Genomic DNA, 25908 nt, shown 5'->3' with positions numbered 1-25908 from the left:
TCATGAGTGCTATAAAGAACATGTTTAAAAGTTCCCAAATCTTATTGCTCTTCCATTTATGTTTATTTTAAAAGAGAAAACTTGGTTTTAATGTATGGAGCTTTGAGTTTTAGCACATTGCTTTCTTCTTTTATTATGTCAGTGTTGGTAAATGTGTGCTTTGAAGGCATGAACATAAATGGTGTATTTTTGTAGGAAGGACAAGTATAGATACAAGGCTGTGATTAATAACTTAAGAAAACCAGGCTTCATAATGTTCTTTAAAGATTAGAGATTTCTGTGCCAAATATTGTGTATCGTGTCATATATAGCCATGAGGGACAACACTAAATGCAAGGAATTAAAACTGCACTTGTCTGAAGTCTGGACGGCTGCAGGCAGCCCCTGGGACGTGTGCTGGTAACAGCACTGCTGGACCAGGAGAGCAGCCACTGCTTAGAGGTGGGCACTCCATCTGCCTCTGGAGGTCCAAGAGTTTGGCTGCCAGTTTTCTGGTGGTTTACTATTATCTGCTCTGAAGTGCTGAATTTCAATTTCACTTAACACCACTCTAATTCCGTATCATCCCACCAGTTTCCTGTGTGAGGTCTGTGAAGGACTAGTGGCTGCTATCTTTAAAGTCTCCATAGCTAGAAGTGAACATTGTGTGCCGGGTCTACGGACTGATTTTTGCCAGACAGGATGATGGCGGTAGCATCTACTACCATTGTGCAGCAGTTCCCTGCTTTGGTCTGGGTCGCACAGAATTTGAAATAGCTTCAGTTTCAACTGTGAGTTCAGTTCACATCTGCTCTTATAAAAAGACTTGACTTTACGTGAAACAGTAATAAAATTTTTAATGTCTGACTTTTATTTCACCTGAAATGGGTTGCAAGAATCTTGGGCAAGTATTTAAATCTCCTCCTCTTTTGGCATGTAAGGTTTAGGGACATTTGAAGAGATCAGTGTAAAATCTTACGAGATCCATAAACATTTTTGATTGCAGAAGGAAAATGTGTTGATTTCTGAAATCTCTCTTTAGAAGTGGAAAAGAAAAATAGGTTGTTAGTCAAAGGTTGGTGTATGAAATAGAAAGTATGAAGTTACATCTTGCAAATTATTTCTGTTCAATGTACTTTTAAAAGATAAAGGCAGAAGTACCTTTGTAACTGCAGAATTGCAGTTCTCTTTAAAGCATTTGCAGATGAATATTCATGTTGCAGTTTTCAGTTTCAGGTGAAGAAAATATGCTTGCTTACTTGAGTTGCCCTCTGCAGTCACCTCTCAACAGGAATCTGTAGTGCATGTGTTTTTCCTTACCTTGACTTTTTTTTAAGGAGGAGAGGAAAGAATATTGACTAAATTGGGTATATAATACTGTGTCTTTCTCAGGGGATAGACTGGTTGATAGTTTTAGGCTATCTCAGGGTGAAAATGAAACCTTGTGTTTATGACAATTGACTTGATAGCAGCTGCCAAACATGATTTCGAGTCATGGGAAGTATTTGAAAATGTTCCTGTCAAATAACAACATGCTGAGTTCATTCCTGACCTTGGAAATTATTGCTTGTTTTAACGAAATACTCTTTGGGCATCTATAGTCTCTGGGAAGTAGGACTAGTAGGGTTCTTTAAAATTAATCTATATTATCATTAATATTGAAAGGGCTCAAACCAATGAATTTCTGATTAAGACTAAACTGTGATGCCCGGAAGTTTTGCTTGTGTTTGTTTCCCAAGGTCTCCTCAACTGTTTTCCCTAGGCCTCTTTGTCTGTCTAGACAAAAGTAAAACGCTCCCTATATAACTCACTGATGGCAGACTCAAAGCCTTCAACGGGCACTTGAGCAAACTAAGTAAGGGGAACTCGAACAAAAGGACACAGAGATACCATCTAGGGGGGATGATCTTGCTGATTTAGGAAGAAGACACCTGGACTTTACTTCACAGCTCATGCTCTGGAAAGAGCAGACGCGTGTAGAAGACCACGTACTTCCCTCGACCACCGAAGACCCTCACCCTATTTCTACTACGCACGCTCAGACTGTGCAAATGAATTCCGGGAACTCATTATTGTGAGACACCCCTTTCCAGGAAATCTAATGAATGTGTATCATTTCACAGAATCACAGAATCATCTAGGTTGGAAAGGACATTGAAGATCATCTAGTCCAGCCTAACACTGACAGTTCCCAACTACACCAGATCCCTCAGCGCTATGTCGACCCTACTCTTAAACACCTCCAGGGATGGGGACTCCACCACCTCCCTGGGCAGCCCATTCCAACGCCCAACAACCTGTTCTGTAAAGAAATGCTTCCTAATATCTAGTCTAAACCTTCCCTGGTGCAATTTGAGGCCATTCCCTCTTGTCCTATTGCTTGTTATTTGGTTAAAGAGACTCATCCCCAGCTCTCTGCAGCCTCCTTTCAGGTAGTTGTAGAGGGCAATGAGGTCTCCCCTCAGCCTCCTCTTCTCCAGACTAAACACCCCCAGTTCCCTCAGCTGCTCCTCATAAGACCTGTGCTCCAGACCCTTCACCAGCTTCGTTGCCCTTCTCTGGACACGCTCGAGTAATTCAATGTCTTTTTTGTAGTGAGGGGCCCAAAACTGAACACAGTAATCGAGGTGCGGCCTCACCGAGTACAGGGGTAAGATCACTTCCCTGTCCCTGCTGGCCACGCTATTTCTGATACAAGCCAGGATGCCATTGGCCTTCTTGGCCACCTGGGCACACTGCTGGCTCATGTTCAGCTGGCTGTCAGTCAACACCCCCAGGTCCCTCTCTGACTGGCAGCTCTCCAGCCACTCCTCCCCAAGCCTGTAGCGCTGCTGGGGGTTGTTGTGGTCCAAGTGCAGCACCCGGCATTTGACCTTATTGAAACTCCTACAGTTGGCCTCTGCCCATCGCTCCAGCCTGTCCAGATCTCTCTGCAGAGCCTCCCTACCCTCGAGCAGATCAACACTCCCACCCAACTTGGTGTCATCTGCAAAATTCCTGAGGGTGCACTCGATCCCCTCGTCTAGGTCATCAGTAAAGATGTTAAACAGGAGTGGCCCCAAAAACGAGCCCTGGGGGACACCACTCGTGACCGGCCGCCAACTGGATTTAACGCCATTCACCACAACTTTTTGGGCCCGGCCATCCAGCCAGTTTTTTTACCCAGCAAAGTGTGTGCCCATCCAAGCCGTGAGCAGCCAGTTTCACCAGGAGAATGCTGTGGGAAACGGTGTCAAAGGCCTTACCAAAGTCAAGGTAGACAACATCCACAGCCTTTCCCTCATCCAATAAGCAGGTCACCCTGTCGTAGAAGGAGATCAGGTTTGTCAAGCAGATTTGTGTGTATGTAAACTGATGTCCCTTGCTAGTTCGAGGGAGCCCTTATTGTGGAGAATCCCCGGGGCCACCCCAGCGCTGCTAATAAAGAATACCTGCTTAACAGTTATATTGGATTCTGACTGTTGAGTTAATTTCTTCGTTTCAATACTGATGTGAAACATAAATTTCATTTACGTTTAGATAACCAACTTGTGCTAAAGCTAGGAAGTTATAAACAGTTCTGAAACTTTTGTACAAATGCTCTGTAACTGATGTCAGTGAATTGACATTTTTGTTCCATATTTAAAATAATTCACGCTTTTTGTCATTACAGTAACTGCAACACAAAAATATCCTTTCAAATCCCTAAAGTAAGAATCCTGTAAATAAATGTGGGACTTAAGACTGTCACATATTCTATATTATTCCTAATTGAAGAGTAAGCAAGTAGTTACTAAATGGCTTTTCATATGTCTATAGAGCACAGACAAAGGCTGAACTTCCTAATCCCATTATTTTAGCAGCATTTCTGATTGTACACAATATATCATTAGACTACAGCAAATCTAAGGGGACTCTGGAATGACAGTCTTGCATATCTTGAGGATGAGTATCAGTCTTGTCAGAGGGGATGTCTTTGCTATCAAACTTTATTCTCAAAACTTGTTTACAGGCTTTCTACAAATCAGAAGTTATAGAAATCTAATATTATTTATACAAGTATTTAATATATTTGCTTTTATTTCACTGCAGGGTTATGTTTCTTGTTCTTTTTCAATTGCAACCATGCAGTGGAAATAAAAAGCCACTATGAATTATAGGAAAGAAAGAGAAATAAAACGTCAAAATACTTTGGTACTTATTGCATTATGTCCCCAAAGAAAAAGCTTTGGTGTAGATGAAAAATTGCCTCTCTTGCTAAGAACAAGTATCCTACAGGAAAAAATAGTTGAGAATCTTCATTAAATTCACCTTGAAGAGCTGCATCAAAGCTAATTAAACTGATGTGGAAGTATCAGTGTAAGCACTCAGTCCACAGAAGTTATGCTTTTATAGCTTAAAGAACACAGAAGTTTTGTCTTTGCACATATATTCCATACACTTGGCATGGATGTTAGAGGTACAGTGTCCTGGACAGTTTTGAATGAGTAGTGGGGTCTAGGAGAACTGTAAGAGCTGAAGTAAACTCATGATCTCCTGAGAATGTTTGATGTCTCCAATAGCAACAGTGTTATATCCAACCCGTCCAACGTGACCTGGAATATTTCCAGGGATGGGGCAGGTAGATATCATCAGGGTGGAGACACAGATGGAGCTTGGAGAGCCTTTCATTGTATTTTAAGACGTTTCTAGCTGTCCAGAAAAATGAGGGCCTGGAAGTGGCAGTTCATGAGAAATAGCAGCAGGGACTTGTGTTTTACCTATGACTGGTGCAAAACAAGGAGAGGAGCCATGATCAGATGTCAGGACACTCGTGGTGGAGCCTGTGGGACAGTGTGCCATCAAATTAGATGATTATGCCCTTTCTCCTTACTCATGAGTTCTAGCTTCTGCTTTGTGCCAGCGTTGGCCCTTGTGTGGCCACATGATAGACAGACTATGGGCCTGATCTGACAGGTGGTTAATTTTCAGCAGGAAAATTTCCTGATCTCATTGGCCCCTTGGACAGTGTCTGTGGCAGCAGGCAAGAGCAGGAGGATCCGGACATTCAGTAACTAAGACAGAATACTCACCAGAGAGACTTATAATGGGGAGAATAGCTCACGTGGGAGGTTTGATATATTTTAGGTGTCTGAATGACCAGTAACACCGTACTTCAGGAATTATGTCTTTGGCTTGGAGATGTAACAAAGATAGATGATGCCATTTATTATTACCCAACTTAAGCCACTGCTCTGATGAAGTGTATATCTGAGATTGTTCATTCTTTGTGTCCCGAGTATATGTCACCCTACAGGTACACATGGCGTGTGTCTATCAGTAGATCCCTTCTGGACAAAATGTAAGAATATTTTGTGCTGTTTTATGGATTGCATACATCTCTGTCTTGCAGCTCTTTTTAATGGACGAATGGGTTAAAATCTTTTCTCAGATGGTGGATCGGGAGCTTAAAGGTATAGTCTCTCTATGCGCTTTTTCTACAGCTTTTTCTACAGCCTGTGGTAGCGCAGTGGTACGATTCATAGTTTATCTCCACAGGCAATCTTGTTGACCCAGATGAGGGAGTGGGGCATGTGAATGAGTAAGAAATCTGAAGCTAATATTGCCTTTTTTCCACAACATGGGTGGAAGGGTTTTGCAGTTCATCGCTTAAACTGGAATGGGGTAGTCCTTCAAGAACTGAACTGAACAGAACCTCTATAGAAAAATACCTCTTTGGAGATAATTGCAGCATGACCCATTAGTCACTGACTTTCAGTAGTGGTGACTGAATGAGAGAGGTGGTTCATTTTGAAGACTGAAGTATCTTTTTCTATATATAAATAAATATATATCAATGAATATTATTAATGGTTGGCTGAAATGTTGTTTAAACCCATGAGTCCTTTAAAATTATACAGAAAATAATATAGAAATATTATCCCGATAAACAATTTTAACTATGGAATTTAAATTACTTTCTTCATGCAGATGTATCACCCAGTGCCTAAAATTTGCTTTCTTTCTGCTAGCTACAGGTGTTTGGTAGAGCTAATTAGGTAGATATTTGCAAGGAAGTTTCTTAGTCATTTGAAATAATTTATTATGCCTGCAGTAGGTGAACACTAGAGGGCTCTTTAGACTAATGCAAAATAATACAATGTCATGTTTATAATTGAGGACAAGTCTGAGGCATTTTGTTATCTTGAATTAGATAATCAAAATCACAGTTTTCATTAGAATAGTGTAAGCCTTTTCAAGAAAAAATAAATCCGTGTCTTTGAAAGAAGAGAAGCATAGCCTGTTATGTAGCAAGAATTTGAGTTTTTGAGAAGTGGGGTCTGTATATGTAGTCATCTAATTGATTTAAATTTTTATACATATTTCTGATTAGCAGTGAAGATTTTTTTTTAATGTTCTCATTCCAAGTGGTTTATTTTAAGATAACTACATGGTCTATATTTCTTTCTGTTTGTCTGTCCACCTTTAAATTTCTTTCCTTATGTGGTAGTTAATTTATAGTAGCCCTTTTATTATGAAGGCCAAATCTGCATTGCATTGTATTATACCTGATCACTGTATGCAGAGGTGAATGTAAAACGTAGCTATGCTTGTTTGGAAGTGTTTTTCAATCGCTTCATGCTTGCTTTCCAAAAAGTTATACATTTTGTGGATGCCAAGGATGGTTTTTAGCTGATGTGAATTTCTAGTGCAGCCTGGAAAGGCTTTGTCATCCTACACTGACTGAAGTTCGGACCCAGTGTGTTTTTTTCAGTGTTAACTGATACCATTTGGGGGGGTGAAAGCTGCAAAATCTGCTCTATGTTGATGGGAAAAACCATAAAATGTGACCATGCTAAAAACTGTAGTGGAACAGTAATCTCATTGTCTTGGTTTACACAGCCTTCGTAATCAGATATATTTTTTTCATACATCCTCTTGATTTTTCCTTGTAAAGTGGTTCTTGTGCATAATTTGTTCTAGTGTTTTTCAGTGACACTGTGGTGTTGTAGAAGATAATTGATATTAGAGAAAGTGAGAGACGTTACAAATTGAATTAGTTATTATGGTACCCAATTTACATCACTCTAGGCAGCATAATTTTATATTGTCAGAGGGAAGCCTGAAATTATGCACCAAAATTAATACAACTGTGCCTTGAAATGTAAAGCTTTTACATACACACAAATGCACACACTCGTTTCAAGAAGAGTTTGTGGAGAACAATGCGTAGGTTGCTTGTTTAGAAAATTGAAGGGCATTTTTTCCCTATGGCAAGTCAATCATTGAAGAAGCAAATGAGACTTGAAAGACAGGTTGAGAGATAAGATAGTTGGTTCGTGGGACCAATGTCCTAGAAACCAGTGAAGATTTTTCTGTGTTAAATAATATTGGCAGCAGCAGAGTAATTTTACTTAAGAGACTTTCTGTGGCTGTCAAACACTCCCCATTTTTCTTGGATTTTCCTGGCCCTGCTGTACTGTTTCCAGTCACAGGTCTATGCAACTTATTTTTAGCTGCTGGTGTGGTTGTTCTGTACAAAACATTCAGCCTCCAACTGGAATTTTTGAAAGTAAAGAAATGTAATGGTGTAGTGGGCACAAGAGTAGAACATCTATTTGAACTGTTTCAAGATCGGAAAGAGATATTTCCATTTGGCTTTTCTTTCAGATTCCTGAGACTTGGTGACTCAAAATATCCATTATCCAAAAGAAGGCTATGAATTTACAAGGAAGAATTAAACCAGTCAGGGAAGATTCTAGCTGATGGTAAGTGGAGTGTTAACTGACCAGAACAGCCTGCAGAGAGAGCAGGGAAAGAACATTGTTGGTCCATTTTATACCTATAAAGCTCACATTATTGTTCTTATACGCCAGAAACTCTGAAAGGAAGTGGGAGAAAAGGATGTATGGAGAAATGTATCTAAGGGTAATGGGAGGGGAATTAGGGCACTTTTTCTGCCAGGGAGAGAGATGGGGAAAGAGGATACAGTGTTAAAAAGCATCAGGCAGAGGGCTCTGTTGTAGCGAGGTCAGACAGGTAGGAGGAGGGTGGAGGTTAGGGGGAGAGGAGGAGAAGAAAACCTGCAATGGGCCCAAATCATCCCTGATGGCTCCTAAACCTCCCCCACTCAGAAGTCTGCAACTCCTTGCTGGTATCCACCCCCTAGGTATATTTGGGAATCCCTCCCAACCTCTTTCAGGTCCTCACCCTTACTCCCCTGCAGTCCATAACTTCACTATCTACCATAACCCCTCTCCTAGCATCTCCACCCCACCTATACCCCTGCTCTGCTGCTCTTTCCAAATTGCATGTTGCTGGCCCAGGGATGAGGACAAAATTGGTTAATTGGGCAGTAACTTTTAGTTTTGCCTGTCTTGCTGAGGAGCAGGAGCCTTGAAGTGAGTCCATGGAGGATAGCATGGCTCTCTTTCCCTAAACACTGCTGATTTATACCTGACAATCACCAGAATCAAAGTAATTTCAGTTTTCTTTGAGGATGAATACACGGTCTGCGTTGAGTGTGTATGTGTAGTTCAGTTTGCTGTACACAAAACAAATTAGAGCTGTGCATGTTAAACTTCATTGACATGTCTTCTGGACACTCTATGGCCAAAGACACTTTCAGCCTAAGACACCTCTGGCTGCTATATTTCTACTTGTTGTCACTGATGAAGCACGATGCATGTGGTGACTTAGATTAGAAAATGACAGACTTGGCTCTGTCTCAGCTGCTGCTTCTAGATATCATAGAACCAAAATAGCATAGGCTGCAGCACAGTTTATAAAGCTTGCAAAACACACTTGGCTAGTGAAAATGCCAGCCAGGTATCAAATAATTTGGCAAAGAGAAAGTTCCTTTGATATAATCAGCAGTTTATCCCATGAATGCAGTCTAGGATTTAAGGAGAGCCTGTGTTTGCACTAAGCTGAAAAAAATGAATGCTCAGTGAAAAGAACATAATATATTTAAAAATTATTTCAGTCTTCTGTGTCATGGTTAGTTCTATTTGTCTAGACTTTGTTTGAATACAAAAGATAATAGAAAATATTGTGATTTTGGAAGGCTTGAGCTCATTTGTTAACTCTACTCAGTTCTTGCTAGTGTGAATTAGTATATATACACTTCCTAATTGAAATAGCATATTTTAGTATTTTTAGCTTTTGCGATTCTAGGTCTCAGAGCAAAATTCAAATAATTGCCGAGAATTGCAACATTTCAGAAGGAAGCTAAATTGTGCCAAATAGAGTCAGGAAAGATTAATGTATTTCACATTATTAGAAGAGAAGGGCTTATGTTTAGAAGAGTTGAGTAATTCTAAAATGCTAACTTGTCTGAGGATAAATTATAAACTACTACCACTATTTATCATTAAGATTGATACAGGACTCTGAAGGAGAGTATTTTTGTTATGCATTACATAAATTATGAAAAAAACCCTGGTTGTAGACAAGGAACATTCAACAACATTTCTGTTAAAAACATCTTGAAAATGTAATTAAATGTATCATTTTGATATTCTGTAAAAAAAAAAATATGCCAAGCTTGATCATCAACAACAGACCAAAAATTTAAAGTACGTTCAGAGCTCTTTCTGATGAAAGAAATTGGCTAACTGGGGAGGTCCCATTGGACTGGAGGGTGGCAAATGTGACACCCATCTACAAGAAAGGCAGAAAGGATGATCCAGGAAACTATAGACCTGTCAGTCTAACCTTGGTGCTAGGGAAGGTCATGGAGCAGGTCATCTTGAGTGCCATTAAAAGTCATATAATGGACAACCAGGGGATCAGGCCTAGTCAGCATGGGTTTATGAAAGGCAGGTCCTGCCTGACAAACCTGATCTCCTTCTATGACAGGGCGACCTGCTTATTGGATGAGGGAAAGGCTGTGGATGTTGTCTACCTTGACTTTGGTAAGGCCTTTGACACCGTTTCCCACAGCATTCTCCTGGTGAAACTGGCTGCTCACGGCTTGGATGGGCACACACTTTGCTGGGTAAAAAAACTGGCTGGATGGCTGGGCCCAAAAAGTTGTGGTGAATGGCGTTAAATCCAGTTGGCAGCCGGTCACGAGTGGTGTCCCCCAGGGCTCGTTTTTGGGGCCACTCCTGTTTAACATCTTTACTGATGACCTAGACGAGGGGATCGAGTGCACCCTCAGGAATTTTGCAGATGACACCAAGTTGGGTGGGAGTGTTGATCTGCTCGAGGGTAGGGAGGCTCTGCAGAGAGATCTGGACAGGCTGGAGCAATGGGCTAAGGCCAGCTGTGTGAGTTTCAATAAGGCCAAATGCTGGGTGCTGCACTTGGACCACAACAACCCCCAGCAGCGCTACAGGCTTGGGGAGGAGTGGCTGGAGAGCTGCCAGTCAGAGAGGGACCTGGGGGTGTTGACTGACAGCCAGCTGAACATGAGCCAGCAGTGTGCCCAGGTGGCCAAGAAGGCCAATGGCATCCTGGCTTGTATCAGAAATAGCGTGGCCAGCAGGGACAGGGAAGTGATCTTACCCCTGTACTCGGTGAGGCCGCACCTCAATTACTGTGTTCAGTTTTGGGCCCCTCACTACAAAAAGGACATTGAATTACTCGAGCGTGTCCAGAGAAGGACAACGAAGCTGGTGAAGGGTCTGGAGCACAGGTCTTATGAGGAGCGGCTGAGGGAACTGGGGGTGTTTAGTCTGGAGAAGAGGAGGCTGAGGGGAGACCTCATTGCCCTCTACAACTACCTGAAAGGAGGTTGCAGAGAGCTGGGATGAGCCTCTTTAACCAAGTAATAAGCGTTATGACAAGAGGGAATGGCCTCAAATTGCACCAGGGAAGGTTTAGACTAGATATTAGGAAGCATTTCTTTACAGAACGGATTGTTAGGCGTTGGAATGGGCTTCCCAGGGAGGTGGTGGAGTCCCCATCCCTGGAGGTGTTTAAGAGTAGAGTCGACATAGTGCTTAGGGATCTGGTGTAGTTGGGAACTGTCAGTGTTAGATTAATGGTTGGACTGGATGATCTTCGAGGTCTTTTCCAACCTTGACGATTCTGTGAAATTCAACTGGGGATCTTAAAAATGTGGGGAATCCTCTTTCATGTATAGTATTATTTGCCTTAATGCCTTTTTTCATTTAGAACAAGTTATATTAATATTGTCCTTCAAAGGCATGGCTTTTTCTAGAGGAAAAGGTAACATGTTCCTGGATTGTAGAGAGAGGATGAAAGAAAAGGAAGGGAAGAAAGCACTGTGTAGGCAGTGTGTTCATGTTAGGCCCTGACTTCTGCCGGTAGAAACTGGTGGTAATGGTCCAAAACTGACTCCCATTACTTTGTATACCAATAGGGGTGGAAATGCTGATAAGGTCTGTGGTTCTGTGGTTTTGATTAAGTTTATGAAATCCACAGATATCCACTAAAGCATATAAACAGCAGTAATTAGTGCTAATCCCTTTTCATAGAAGTGCATTTTATTGATAATCTAAGAAAGTGGGTGTTGGCCACTATAAATCACAGCTAAATATTTTTCTATGATAGATATATAGACAAATTTATCTCTGTCCATTATCTAAAGTTGATGGCTCCCAGTTTTTAGCTGAGTAGTTCAGCTGGAAGTAGGAAATTTTATGTGGATGGTGGTAAAAGATAACCTTTAGTCCAATGCAAAGCATACAGGCACACTCTCTAAACCCAGAATATCCATGACTGTGTCCCTATTTTTCCACTCTTGGCTTTTATTTAATTTTCAAGGGACAGCCTGTCCAATGATTTCCAAAGACAGGCTGGATCCTGTAGGCTCGCTCCCAACTATCCATGTTGGTTCTGCCAAGAGTCCAAACTTTTTCAGATTGCGTGTTTCCTCCACAGAGCAAATTTTGCTTTAGACTCCATGACAGTTTAAAAGTACAAATGCAAAAACTATTTGACTGCTATTGAGATCTCTGTCATAACACAGCAGCCAAAACCACGTTAAATCTCTTGCTGATATCACCCTGATCTCTCACAGCTATAAGAAACCGAAAAACTTGCCACAAGCCCATCTTTTTTTGAGGAATTGCATAGTGCATCCTGTTCTGTCATGCCAAGGCCTTTCTGTAGGCGGAAGATAGGGCTGAGGACCTCAGTCTGAGGCAACAGCACTAATATTTGTAGATGGCTTCTTAAAGGCTTCAGTAAAATGCATAAAACTCAGCAACAACTTACTGGCTATTTTCTCTCTTTTGAGTTAACTGTGTAAATAAGCTTCTAAAAGCGGAAGTTGCGCAATGAAAAATAATTATACCATGACGTTTTTGAAGGATGAATTTTCTGATAACTCTGCCATGCTGATGTGTTTCCTGAAGAGGAGCGCCAAGCAACATTCCAATAGCCTTTGGAAGAGACTAGATTTTTCACTTCCGAAGAAAACACAGTGTGTGCAACCACCTTATCTATTCCTTTGTCCATCCATCTACCCTCTAATGATGTTGGAACTCACTGCCTACCTTATAGTGGTTCCTGCCAGATTGGAGGAGACAGAGCTCAGGTCTAATTCATTCTGTTCAACTGCTGCTGGTCACCCATCAGTGCAAATGTAGCACTAGACTGGCAGGAGCTGGATGGAAGAGGGAGGATGAGGGTGGTGACTCTAGGAAGGGCGAAGATGTGGAGAGGAGGTGGTGGAGAAATGCTGTGGGAGGACACTTGGAAGGAGAGAGCTGTGTGTGTGAAGGAGATCTTCAGGTATTGCATGAATAATGACTGCTGTGAGGGAGCTTATGGAATACAGCTGTGTTGCACTGAAGGACTCAGGGACTGTGTTACACTGTGGGTGCCAAATGTAGGACATAATTCCATGGGAAACCAGGCTTCATTAGTCCAGCTGCTCCCAGGGTGACTTACAGAATGGTAGGCATGCTTCGACATATGGTTGTATTCTTAAAATACTAACAAAACTTTCAGTGAATGGCTCGATGACAGTGCTTTCTTTTGGTCCAAAGACACATTTTCGTTCCCACACAAAATGGAATTATTGAGGGTCTTCTGTGGATAGAAAGCCTGTAAGTTATCAGGAAGCTGCACCGGTAGGCATATCCAATCTGCCTAATCCATTGGCATTATTATTGAATAGACAAAATGTTGAAAGCATACCTAAGCCCACTGGTGATATAAAAGTGCCTACAGCTAAACATTTTTGTTTCTTGAGATTTATAGCTCACATATGTTTGTTGTCCAGCAAAGTAAAGTCAACTGAATAATATTACTGTAACTTACTTAAAGCTTTCTATTGACAGTATAAATCATGAGGGCAAAGCTATATTCCCTTTTACGTGCATCTAGAATATTGATATAAAAATATAGCTTTCTGTGTTTGTATTTCTTCACAATAGTTTAAAAGAAAGCCCAGGCAGTAGTTTTACATAAAGGGAACTTTAAAATCAAAACTGGTATGTAGTTGCATCAAAGGGGAATTTCAAAATCAAGCTTGGTATGCACCTGTGAAGAGCCACAGTTTCGGAGGGGATTGAAGAATCATCTTTGGTCCTTGTATGCAACTCCTCTCTGCTGGTTCCTGGCAAATGAATTCAAAAGGATACTTTAACATTCACAAACGTAGTTGTTTTAACATTGTAATGCACATTGTAATATAGGGGAAGAGAGGAAGCAAAATTTAAAAAAGCCAGAAGGAGGGGTGAACAAACCTTAGTGAGCAAGCTACTATCAGTCTGGCAAAAAAAAAGCTGCAGTGCAGCTTGGTGCAGTGTTTGGTGCTCTGGATCTGAAAGGCATTTATCCCACAAGTGAGCAGTTGGAAACACCAGTAACTTCCTCCTCCAGCAGTGCCTATCTGATTTCAGTTAACAAAGATCCTCGTGAACCTGTGTGGTGGAGTCTGAAGAGATAATGTGTTAAACCCTGTGATAGCTGGTCCTAATTGCACATCTTTTCAGACATTACACTGCTTTTACACAGCAGTGTGTTTTTATTCAGTCTCTTGATGCCAGACACTACACAGTTATCACAACAGGTCTTAATTTGCACTCTCTAATGTTTTCTGGTTCTTTACTGTGGTAGCTTTTGACTAGGTAGTCTCCTATTTTATTGACTATTCCCCTTTTAAGTTACGGTAAATATTAAATATGAACAGTGTTTTAAAGTATTCAATATTTATTTTGTTCTTGAAGAGCCACCAGTCAGAGCAGTTTTCAGGTGACCTTAGCGTGTTCATTTAGCACTCTGCTCAGCAGCTTTTTGAAGGAGATGGGGTACAGGAGCAGAGGGCTCTTTATCACTTTTTTTCCTCCTTGGAAAGCCTGTTGGAAATTCCCACACAGTACTAGTGTGCATTAGTGATTTTGCCTTTACAGAAGTTGAAAAGCTCATTAGCAACAGTCAGATTTGTTTTGAGTATGATATTAAGAAAAATAATGCAATTGTATGATCACAGTACATAGCATATGTACTTGACTAAAGGTTGTCTAACACTCCAAATGTTGATAACATGCTGTGTGAGCCTTTTGACTTTTGGGCTAGACTCTGCTGTCAGCTGTTGCTAGTTGTACTGCAGTTTTATTCAATATGGGGCAGTTTTTGTGAGAGGAAGCCTACAAATGTAGCACAGCCCTGAAAAGGCTGAAGAGCTGCAGGGAGCACAGATGGACTGATCAGGTGTTCTTGTACTGGGTGTTAGTATGGTGGGAAGGGACTGAAAAAAAACCCCCAAAAAAGAGGAAATCTTGTTCAGTTGGGGCTGGCTGGGAAAAAGATAAATTGTTCTCACTTGGAAAGAGGAGGTGGAAATGGAGTAGGAGCTCTGGAGTCTGTGTCACTTCTCAAAGACAAAAAGCTTTCCCAGAGTCTAAAAACATTGCAAAGCAATGCTCAAGAGGAGATTTGAGCTTTGGGGGAGCAGGGTACCCTTCTGTACACATTAAGTTTCAATTGCTCTGCCAGACAGTATGGAGAATCTGCCACTTGACTGAAAGCAGGCTTGATAAAGGCAGCGTTCATGATGATTAAATGGCTCAAATGGACTTTGAAAAGGAGAAACATTTGACGGAAAAATATTTGAGATCAACTAATGCTGAAGCGTTTCATGTAGCTCTTGGGTCCAGAAAAGCGTCCTGCCCAATTCATAAAATCTGCTTGAAAAAGCTTTTTTTTTCTTTTTTTTTTTTAAGTGACAAAATGAGCAATTCTGGAAACAGTGAAAGGAAACGTGTGGTTTTGGTTGTTAGAGTTTCTCAGGCATTAGGTGTTGCCATCAACCATCCTATGGTGGTGGCTGTGGCTGTTCAGCTGTGGCTGTTCAGTTCCTACGCTGACTTGTAGCTCATGCTGAGCGCCCTCTCTCTCACAGGGAGGATTGCTGCTTCTCCTCTCTAGTTTTCAGATCCTCCATAACTTATTGCTGCTCCCTTATCTTCTGCCAACGATATCAGCCTTGCTTATACTGTTATGATCTTTTATGTGGCCCCTTCTGTAAAAAAAGCACCTTGCCTTATTATTCATAAGGGAAACATCTTCTCTTCCTTCAGCTTCTTCACTTCCTCTATGACTTCTACCTGTGGCTAGCCAACAGTGATGACTAGTTAATGTTGGTCAAGAATTGCAGTTGTTTATTTTCTTGATGAGGAGGAAGGAAGGCTGAAGAAGAAATGTCAGATGTTCTGAATCATTTCATTTTGTACAAAGGTAGCTTGTACCTTCTTCCAGTCATATTTCTCCTGTCTTACTTTTCTTGTCTTGTTTCACAACTCTTCCTTGTTCCCTCTGATTGCAACTCAGGCTATGAACTCTTTCTGACAGTGCAGCTTCCTGTGTGTTTGTGTTATGCCTTGCATGGGGACCACAGTTTGAAATAGAGTACAGAAAATCGATAAGTTAAAATGTAATGATACCAAGCTGCTTAATTAATTTCTCATAGTCTCACAAAATATGGCCTCTTGTCATTACTTACATTTTAGTAGTAGAAATCTTAGCAGTTAGAAATTGTCAAATACGTGTTACCTAAAGGAGTTACTTTCTGATAATCCTATGCACACATTAATGGCAAGCATAAAAATATCATGGTCATGCATATTATATTTCCAGTGAAACAGGAACTCAGATGTATATACTGACAGAAAAACTGTTGGCTCAGCACATTTCACGAAGAAAGCCTTTAAGGCAAAACCAAGATCAGACACACTGAAGCATGTTATATATTTCTACAGATACAAAAAATCATATACTACTGCCTGTAGTGCTAGGGCCTGAGTAATAGGCCCTGAAACAAAGTTGATATCTAGATGAACCTCACCACCAAATATTATCCATTATTAGTATCTGCTAATTAGTAAAATCTGTATTACCATTAACGTTTATTAATTAGTATCTGATCATTAACGAGATATGTAAGCTCACTAGTGAAAGATGTAGCTTAGGCAAAATGTAATCAGTAGTGAGAATGAAATGTTGTGAGAATGTGTATCCAACTTCCCTTGTTTAGCATTATTCAAGGCCGAAAACCCTCAGTGTCTGTCCTTGTTAGAAACTCCCTTGGTTCTCCCCATCGAGCCCTGGACAGGTTTTGGGTGGAAACCAACAGGAGGATGAAACCAGATGTTTCCGCTCAAAGAAAAGTGTGAGTCATTTTGACTTGCTGATTTTTTTGGTATATAAGGCTGGACCCTCTTGCCGTGACTTTGGATGCTTCACCTACGGATGGACGCGTTGCATAGGATTTCCCACTTGCAAGGAAAGATACTCCAAACCCTCGCTGCAACCGGGGCTCCCCAGTGTCTGCAGATCTGGATGTTGGTAACGTATGCAAGAGGTGATGTATCTTTCTTAAGCACTGTTCTCCCCATCATGTAGTAATGATTAGGTGCATTATCTTGTTTATTTTCTATAATTAACTGTATATAGTAATAATTAAGTGTACTATTTTGTATTTTTCTTATTGCTTATTTTCTGTATTACTTGGTTATATCCTTTAATTATTAACAGTAAAATAAGCCTACTCTTTTTACCCTGGTGTCTGAATTTAATTGGCATCCTTGATCAGCAGAACACTGCCATACTCACAGTGGGATATTTGGGATTTTGCTGACTGAGTGAAATAACCATTCTGAAGAAAAAGTGAAAAGATTTAGACTTTTAGAGTAGATTTAGCCAGGTTTCAGGCAGTGCAGCTATGACCAGTCAGGAAGCTTTAGGAACTGCCTGCCAAAGTCTTTGTGTGGCTGAGATAACAAGACATACATGGCATACATTGAAGAGTCAAAGGGAAGATGGTTGGAAGTTGGAAGGAAGAACTCAGGGAGAGATTCAAAAATGAGAGGTATCAGTGGCCCCTCCTGATCCCATGCATCCTCTGCGGGCATTCAGTATTAATTTTGTATTAACATCTAGTATTCAAGCGGTTAGAGTATGTATGGCATTTATCTATTGTACCTTAGCTAAGGCAAGATCGATTGAAATACGCCACATGTAGACACATTGTATTGTTTGAATGATTATTTGTGTTCCAAACAAACATAATCCAGTTCATCAGATCAGTGATGTTCACTAGAAAACCTTTTTTGTAGTGACTAACTTTTCATTCTGTTAATTCACTTCATATTTCCCTGTTGAACATTTCTGTTTCTCTGCTTTGCGCTTGAATCCATCTAGCCTGGAAATCATAGAATCATAGAATGCAAGACACTTTACAGCCTGTAACAAAGTATACAAGACACTTGGGACACAAGTAAGTAAGTAAGTAAGGGTTTTTTTGTGGTGTTACAGATGATAAAATTAGTGTACCTTTCCAAGGTCAGAGGATGTTTATGGCAAAGCCTAGAAAAAAAAAATCATCTAAATCTTGTATCTGTGCTGCGGGTGTTTTGTGTTAAGGAGGTGGAAAGCCTATTTCAGAACTCCTGAAATTGGCTTCCCTTGGTCAAAACCAGAATGTAAAATGAAAGCTTTTCCTCATTGCTTCTTACTGTGTATAATGAAACAGAAAAGTAACCACAAGACACAAACGTTGTACTTAGTCACAGGTCTGAAGAGTACCTGGTAGAGTGTAGTGACTTTTGCTACAATTTTGTGAAATGATCAGTCTAATCCTTAAAGGTTTGAGCTCAGTTAAGTCTCTGCTTAACCAAATATCTTAGAGAGATGGAGCTCATGTGGATTACACTATTTTTCTGCTGGTACACTTGACAACTTTTTAAGCCATTGATGTAAAAAGGCAGGCAGCACTCCACTGTTGTATATTTTCTGGTAGCATCCAGTCAGAAAAACCACCATCATATATGAAGCTTACTAACCAGCATGCATGTGGGTCAACGCAAGTCATAACTTATGTTTCCTGTGGTCCAGGGGCACATTGTAAGTGATATCAGAGAGCTGGAGGTTATTGTTTTAGTAGTGTTAAGGTGCAGAAATCCTTAGAAACCAGGCTTCATCAGCTGTTCTACTCACCCATTTCTTCACATACAAGTTTGGAGCATAAAATCTACCTAATTAATAAATCTTCATTCCTGAGGAAAACCACAGTTTATCTTCTGAATGAAGAAAGTAATTTTCTCATTGACTTTTTTCCAGCAACATGCCTCGAAACACTTGTACAACAATCAAACCCTTCATTATTTTAAATTCATCAGCATTTTGTAATCTTCCCATAGAATTTTCAATTGAAAAAATAAAATTGTTTGGCAATTGATGGTACAGAGACAGCAGAGATCTTGGTCATCAGTTTGGGGACACTCTAATGTGAGGGAATCTTAAACCTTGATACATCATCAGTGACACACTTTGGGTGGTCTGAGTGATAGATGGGCCTCTCGGCCCATAATAGTATCCAAACTCAAAACGTCATGGTATGTGGAGTGTTGCACATTTGGGTTATCACTAAATGACAAAAGATTTGTTGTGTACTTGTTGCCAGTTGAAGGAAGCTAACATAACTTCTGTGTTTCCTGGACAGACGATCAAAGCTGATTCTTGGAATTTTTCCTTCACCATCACTATCTCCATTCACACCATACTCTGCTGTGTTTAGTGGAAACTAACTGCAGCAGAACATCCATCTAATTTCCTGTAAAACATTAGTTTTATTTATTCTTCCTGCATGTTTTTCAGTTCCCTCCTCTCCCTCCTAATCCTATTGACAGCAGAAGAAATGACACAAAAGATCAACTGTTGGCTTTATGTAAAATATTGCATCAAAATAGTGAGTCACTGGAAAAAGATTTCCCATAGTCAACACACACACAAATATCCACTCAGGTCACAAAAACAAAAATGTTATCAATAAGGGCAAAGGAAGTTGTTATTTTCGGTTTTAAACAGTCTTGATTCATGCTTCCTGTCATTTTGTTTGGGAGGAGAGAAATGACTATTCCTAAAAAACCAGTTAAACAGAACTGCCAGAAACCAGAATCAGGAATAAAACCATAGTGGAAATAAGGTATCTTCTCCTGCTGTCCAAATTCTCTTTCTATGTACAAAGTTTTGGTGCTACATATCATGTCATGTTCTGATAATTTTTTTATCCCAAAGACAAGAAGCCGTGACTGTAAACCCTGTTTCTATGGCATATTCTGGTGGAACTTCTTGGTTCTTACCAAATTGTGCTGGATAATCTATCCGAGGTTTGCTCAGTAGGAAGGAGTGTATTTGTTCTAGTTTCATCAGCCCAGAGAGGTGCTTCCTGCTGCTTTCACAGCTGAAGCCTGTGGCAGCTTGCTCCCTGGGACACCCAGAGACTGGTGAGGTGTTTGTGCTCACCAGCTGGGATGTTGGAGATGCTACATGTCTGGATTCCATCACTGAGATTGCTTTCTGTGAGGCTACTGGGAAATGCTGTTTGTCATCTTTTTGGTTATATTGCTCAAAAAGCCATGAAGTTATACAGAGCTACAAGGTTGTTTTAAGAGTTGGTCTTAGAAGGGAAAAAAAAATCAATTAGCAAATTGAAATAGTTTTTCCTTTTTTTGGTATGTTTTCATGAAATGTTAGAAATATTCTGTAAGTGTGTATGATTTTTCCTCCCTTTCACTTGCTTTTTTTTTTTTTAGTATAGCAAATGTACTCTATGCATGAACCAAGAGCAGGGAGAGAGCTCAGTCTCTTCATGCTGTTAATTTCATATTCAAGAGAGTCAAATCGTTTCCCTGCCTTTGGCCCCTGTTCCTCCTTAAACTTCATGTTCTCTCATACCTCCTTGGCACACTTCAAGATCCTGGAAGTTTCTTCCCATCTCCCTCCTGCAGGTGGGAGTTGACCTAACTTTGGTCATATGGGAAGTGGGAGAGATGTCAGGACTTCCTCCCTGCACGTAGACCAGTTGTTTCTACTCTTGGCTAAAGCCTCTTTTTCTTCTTCCATGATGCAGCATTTCCACTCCCTGTGACTTGGGAAGTTGCCTTTTCCCCAGATTTGTAAATTGCAATCATATAGACAGTTATCCTAAGGATAATGTAAGGAGGAATTTAGTTATTTACTGATAAGCAGAGTTCACTGAGCATGTTTTCTTCACTTCGAATTCATATACTCTGGTCATAGAATTCATGGAATCTATACAGATTCAGAGTTTATACTTCAGAGCTTTGTTTATATTATACAATGTGAACTGATTCTCTGTGGGAACAAATTTATTGATAAATTTTGCCCCTGACTAGTTTGTTTTGTCATATGCTGGGAAATACATATGTATGTATAAAACAAAAAGTTGGAGAATATGCCTAAATCTCTTTAAATTTCTTCCTGACAAGTATAGGGGAGTTAGTGGAGCCAGTGGATTTTCACAGATGAAATCATGCTTAACAAAAGGATGAGTTCACTTGTCATTTCTTCAATGACCGCAGATAGTAGTGAAGCAGAAAACACTGCTTGGATTTTAGCAGTGTTTGGAAAAACAAAGGTTTTGGTACGCCTCTTGCCCTTCTGTCCTTGCTCAGTCTCATAAAACTTATGTTTCTTTTCCTAGAGATTCAATCTGCCCAAATGGGTATACGTAGTTTTATAAGAGATGTTTAAAAAATTACTAGGTAAAACCCACATATTTTTAATAAACTTACGTGGCACTTGAATGTAACAGACAGAAAAATAAACAACATGAAGTTAAACCCCCTCAAATTATTTCAGTGCAACTGAATAAATCATTTCATCACTTGCAGGAAGCAAGCAATCTGCTTGTTTTTGAGTTCCTACTACTCTAATTTTGGGATTGTTGAATTTAAGAACTGCTTGCTAGGTGGTGCATGTTAAAGATGTCCTTTCAAAGAGATTATTTTAATTGCTGTCTTCTCTGCTCTGAGCAGAGGAGGGGAAAAATTTTTATCCTAACAAGGGACCTGAATGTGGAGCAATCCTGGATTTTGTTACTACAGCTGTGATATGGTAAGATGACAGCAAAGAATTGCATGTGTTTTAAGAAGTTGCTGCTTCTCATCTGGGAGGTGGTGCAAGTGTCCTTGTTGGATGCTGCCATTGCAAAGGTGGCCAGACCAAAACAGGGAGAAGATAGCCTCACTTAAACAGCCCTACTGTGGCACACTGAGAGGCTGAAAACCTTAAAAACTCTTATTAGTTGAGATTATCTAACCATATGATTAAATTCCATAGGGAGAAAAGTGGATCTGGACAAACCTTTTCACATCTGGTCTCACCATAAATAGGGGAGAAGTAAACTAGGGTAGAGAAAGGAGACTGTAAAGATGAGGGAAACAGCATGGGGAACCCTCCTTGGAAGTTGAGTAAGGGGAGGGATGCTGGGAGAGAGGGAGAAGTTCTTGGTTTTCCTATATGGGTGTGTTTCAGTTCCAGCATTTCCCTGCATAACCAGGCATACCTAAATACTAGAGAAAAGAGATGAATCAAAGGTATGCTTTAGCTCCACACCTTGGTCCTGCCTGTTGGATGTCTGTGGAAGCCCCATCGTTGGCTTTAATAGCTGTAGAAGTAGATGCCTCAGCTCTATCTCATCTCTGACCTGCCCATCCCCGACTCCAGAAGGTATAGTTAAAACAAGGTCTGGGCTGAAATGTATTATTAAGCCCCCCCATTCTAGCTGTCTTTTAAGCCTGTAGATAGAGCCTCACCAGGCTAAGGTGAAGCCATGACCTAAGAGACCGGCTTGGGTTGGAAGGAATAAAGCTCTCTTAATATTTCCAAAAAAGGACAGTTAAGAGCTTGAGGCAGGACAGAAGCAGCAGCAGAAATGGAGAAGTGAAAACAGCGTGCACATTTTTTTCTCATGACAAGGACAGGTTAGTGACCTCTTCTGTTGCAGAGGAAGCTTCCTGTGTTGGCTGCCAGGATTTGCCCTCTCAGTTTTTAAACTGATGGTGATTCCGATGTCTGGAATCACTGCAATTCTAGGTGCATTACCAAAACCCTGGGTAAAAGTCAACAGATTGTGTCACTTTGGGCACACAGTCAAAAGGAAAAAAAACCACCTGTGCATAATTGAAAGTCTGTGCCATGCTCTGAAGCTAGCTGTGAGCATAGTTAATAGAAAATAAATTAATTTAACCAAACCTTAAGTTTTTCTCATGCAGTCTTTATATATCTTGCTAAAACGTGTGCTTACTTTAAGAGAGAGCAGGAGAAGAGGACAACTTAAGTGTTTCCTCTTTTGTATGTATGTAATATGGTCCCCTCGATGCTACTTTATAAATTACTCTTTTCGCAGCTAGAAATTCTCACCTGTTACCTGATCCTCAGAAGGACTGAGCAGCTCCATGTATATGTTGCACATGAACACAAGAGCAAGGCAAGCAGTTTGGTTTTATTTTATTTTTTTCCAGCAGTTCATGAGGTAGCACTGGTTTGGAGGAAGCAATGTGTGCTGTCCAGCTGGGGAACTGGACCCACTTGCACAGGGTGGCCTCTGAGCCCGAGAGGTGTCCTGCATCCTCTGCTGCTGTGTCACTAGAAGTAGTGCCATCACATCATTGATGTGCCAGGTCTTCTTGCCATCTGGAGGGTGTGCGTCTGTGCTCACTGTGCGTGTGGGGAAGGACATGACTGCTTTGTGAACCGATGACTGGCACATCTCATGTCACAGGAGAAGGTCAAGGCAAAGAGTGACAGTAACCTGCTTCTTCCCTGCATCTGAGTGCAAAGAGGTGGCTGAGGATGGGTGCTAGGCTGAGGGTGTTGTGCTGGCTTCCCCTGGACTGGATGTCTGCAGTTCATCAACATTTTATTTATGGCAGACACACATCAACTCAGCTTGTTTTCTTTTTGCAGGCTGGGTCTTCACACACTTAGTGAACAGGCAGGAGTTAGCAGAAGTTAAACATTTATGTAGAGCAGTTGCAGAGCTGTTCAGTTGCTGGTGGCAAAATGAGTGCCCCTGGCGGTATTACCGATAGAGCTCTGCCACCAGCAGTGTTTCCTGTAGGGGCAAATATACTTTCTCTTAATGCTTCCAGATCCTGAGAGCAAAAGTTGCACTGGAACTCCAGTAACGTACTGTCAAAGCCATCGGTCTGGATATTTAAGCTGAGATTTCTAAGGACCCCAAATGCAGCTACCCCACTGGGGTAGCAGGCTGTCTTCTCACTGTTTTCTGGTGAGGCTGTATGTTTTTTTCCTCTGTCACTGTTCTGTATGGATCAAATACCAAAAGCTAGTTTTCAGTATGTCAGGAAGTTCTTCAAAGTATAAACACAGGAAAAACTATCTATAGAGAAGAAATACAGAGCTTTATGGAAGCCATATGATCATGTTTTGTTTGGAGATGGTCTCCTGTGCCAGCAAATTTTAATGAATATTGCATTTTGTCTTGTTCATAGAGCAGGATGAGTGTAAGTCACTTTCTACTTTTCTTTGTCTCTGAGACAAATCCACGTGTTTTGAGATCATACTGATTATAAATGTTCAGTAGACAGTGTGCCATCCCACTCACTTTTTTACTGTGAAATAAAAAGGTCTTTAGATTCTTTCCAAATAATTTAACTTGATTTATTTCACTCCAATACAAAACACCTTATAATAAAGTTTTGCTATGTTTTAGCTAAAGGGAATAATGACGATTTCAAGACTGGTTTGTCAGTAAGTGACTTGCGTACTAAGTTAGAATTGCAGAACAATAAGGTTTATTTAAACAGGAAAAGATGTGATCCTGATTTTCTTGTAGCTATTCTGAGTAAAGCTTGTCTGCATGCAAAATATTACATAGCTCTGTATTTTTTGCCCTGACATCTGATTTCTAGCATAGTGTGATTATATAAATATATATATTGAATAGATTCCTTTTTCAGATCATTAGGTTTATGAAGGTACCACAAATTACTTTTGATACTGTAATCCCCCTTTAAAATAGTTCCTGCTGAAAACTATTCTTAGCCCATGACATCAGGGGTGTCATACTTGCAACTTCAGATAATGTATGTATACTCACTGTCCAAAAACCCTTTCTGTTTTGTTTTCAGCATTGGTTATGTTACACATTAGTATCTATTTTTCTTGTGAAACTCTATCTTGCATATACAAATACTTTTTATTTATAGCAAAATGGATCATTTGCATGTACAGTAAGTAAAGTGGATAAAGACACATTTTTCTTAGGCTCTGGTTTTAGAAAGCTTGTTACAAAACCTGTTTTTATTTTACAACTCAATGTTTTCACTTGTTGTTAATAGAATTCTGTTTGTGGGATGTGAGAGATCTTTTCAGTGGTCATGCTATTACTTTTTTACCTATGTCATAAATTAATTAGTAATTTTAGTTAATGCCAGAGTGGCTTAGTCATTTTGTAAGTATTTCAAGTAGCTGCAAGTATGACGCAGCAATGTTAGTAATTAACTGGCTAGTAACTCAACTAAAAATTCATGGTGATGTTGCATTTTGGCATGTATCGTCTTGGAGGCTCAGCCATTCCTCCAGCCCTGGAGTTATAAAAGCATCAGTTAGGAGTGTCCAAAAAATTAATTGGACCCTCTCAGTTTTGTGTTTTATATCACTGTTATCGAAGAAGAAAGCAAATAGGGAGGGCTTAGCTTGTGCCTTGACTGGCATTGCATAACATTCTGAACTTGTGTTTTTTATTTATTTGTTGGCTCAAAAAGGAAATCAATCAATCTGCGTTAAGAAATGCAGGGATTTGAGCTGGGTAGCAATTTTAGCATGACTCATAACCCTTCACAAAATTAACTTGCCAAGAAGATGTGCTTCTGTGAAACTATGAAGTACCTGGGCTTGAGGTATAGCTGGAAGAGAAATAATTTTGACAGAAGAGCTCATAACAGTCCAGCTCATGCTTTTTGGTGATGACAATGGAAAGAATCATCGGTATTGATCATCTCAAGTCCTTATAGCCTGAGGTCTTGCACAGTGCCACATCACCTTCAGCTCCTCTTTGCTGCGGAGATCCTGTATAAGCACAGAAGCAGGGGCAAATACAGAAGTGAAGATGGAATCAAGGGAATAGCCAGCTGTTCACAGAGGATCAGTAAGTGATTGTCCTGCATGTAAATCCAGGGACCGCAGTTTGGGATTTGATACTGTAGAAGTGGACTGCTTCGAACAAGTGCATCTTAGTATTTTCCAGAAAATTAAATGTCTTTAGAAACATTCATGATGTTTTTCACCACTTTTGTGATGTTTAAGGGAAATTAATTTTGCTGTAAGCAGTTTTACACGTTTGTGCAGTCACATTATAACTTTCATGCATAGAGATATATAGTAGGAAACCGGATAAAAATATCATGTGATGTTTGCAGCTGAAGTTTCCAGAATTTATCTGCATTTTAATGGACTTATCTAGCTTTCTTAATCCAAAAGAACAACCCCCCCTAGATACAAGCTGGCCTCATCATTTATCTGAAGGAAAGATGATTAGCCTTTATTTGCAGTTGTTTCTCTTGACTGGTGGAGGCTACTGCAGTGAAGCTCATTTTTGTTTCATTGTGCCAGCAAGAAGTACCAAACCAGATGCTACTTTTGCTACTTTGCTACTGGTAGCTGCCCTGCTCTACTTCTGAACCTACTGCCCTGCCATTTTCACTACATCTGCATGAATGA

At 40.4% G+C, this 25908-nt stretch overlaps 1 protein-coding gene across 2 annotated transcripts in view; it reads left to right on the top strand.

Annotated features, from left to right (window-relative positions):
- The first annotated feature begins 7654 nt into the window (after positions 1–7654).
- The window catches only part of RNF144B (ring finger protein 144B), a 76171-nt gene continuing 57917 nt past the window's right edge, over positions 7655–25908 (top strand). The window contains exons 1-3 of one of the 2 annotated variants that reach the window (XM_074870931.1): positions 7655–7706; positions 16568–16720; positions 17560–17643. The gene's annotated coding sequence lies outside the window, so the exon portion shown is untranslated. The remainder of the gene's footprint in view (positions 7707–16567; positions 16721–17559; positions 17644–25908) is intronic. The other variant, XM_074870938.1, reaches the window with a different exon arrangement.

Source organism: Strix uralensis, chromosome 1 (genome assembly GCF_047716275.1).
Source record: "Strix uralensis isolate ZFMK-TIS-50842 chromosome 1, bStrUra1, whole genome shotgun sequence".
Classification (NCBI taxonomy): domain Eukaryota; kingdom Metazoa; phylum Chordata; class Aves; order Strigiformes; family Strigidae; genus Strix; species Strix uralensis.
Note: the sequence above shows the minus strand (reverse complement) of the source record. Positions and strands in the feature narration are given on the sequence as shown.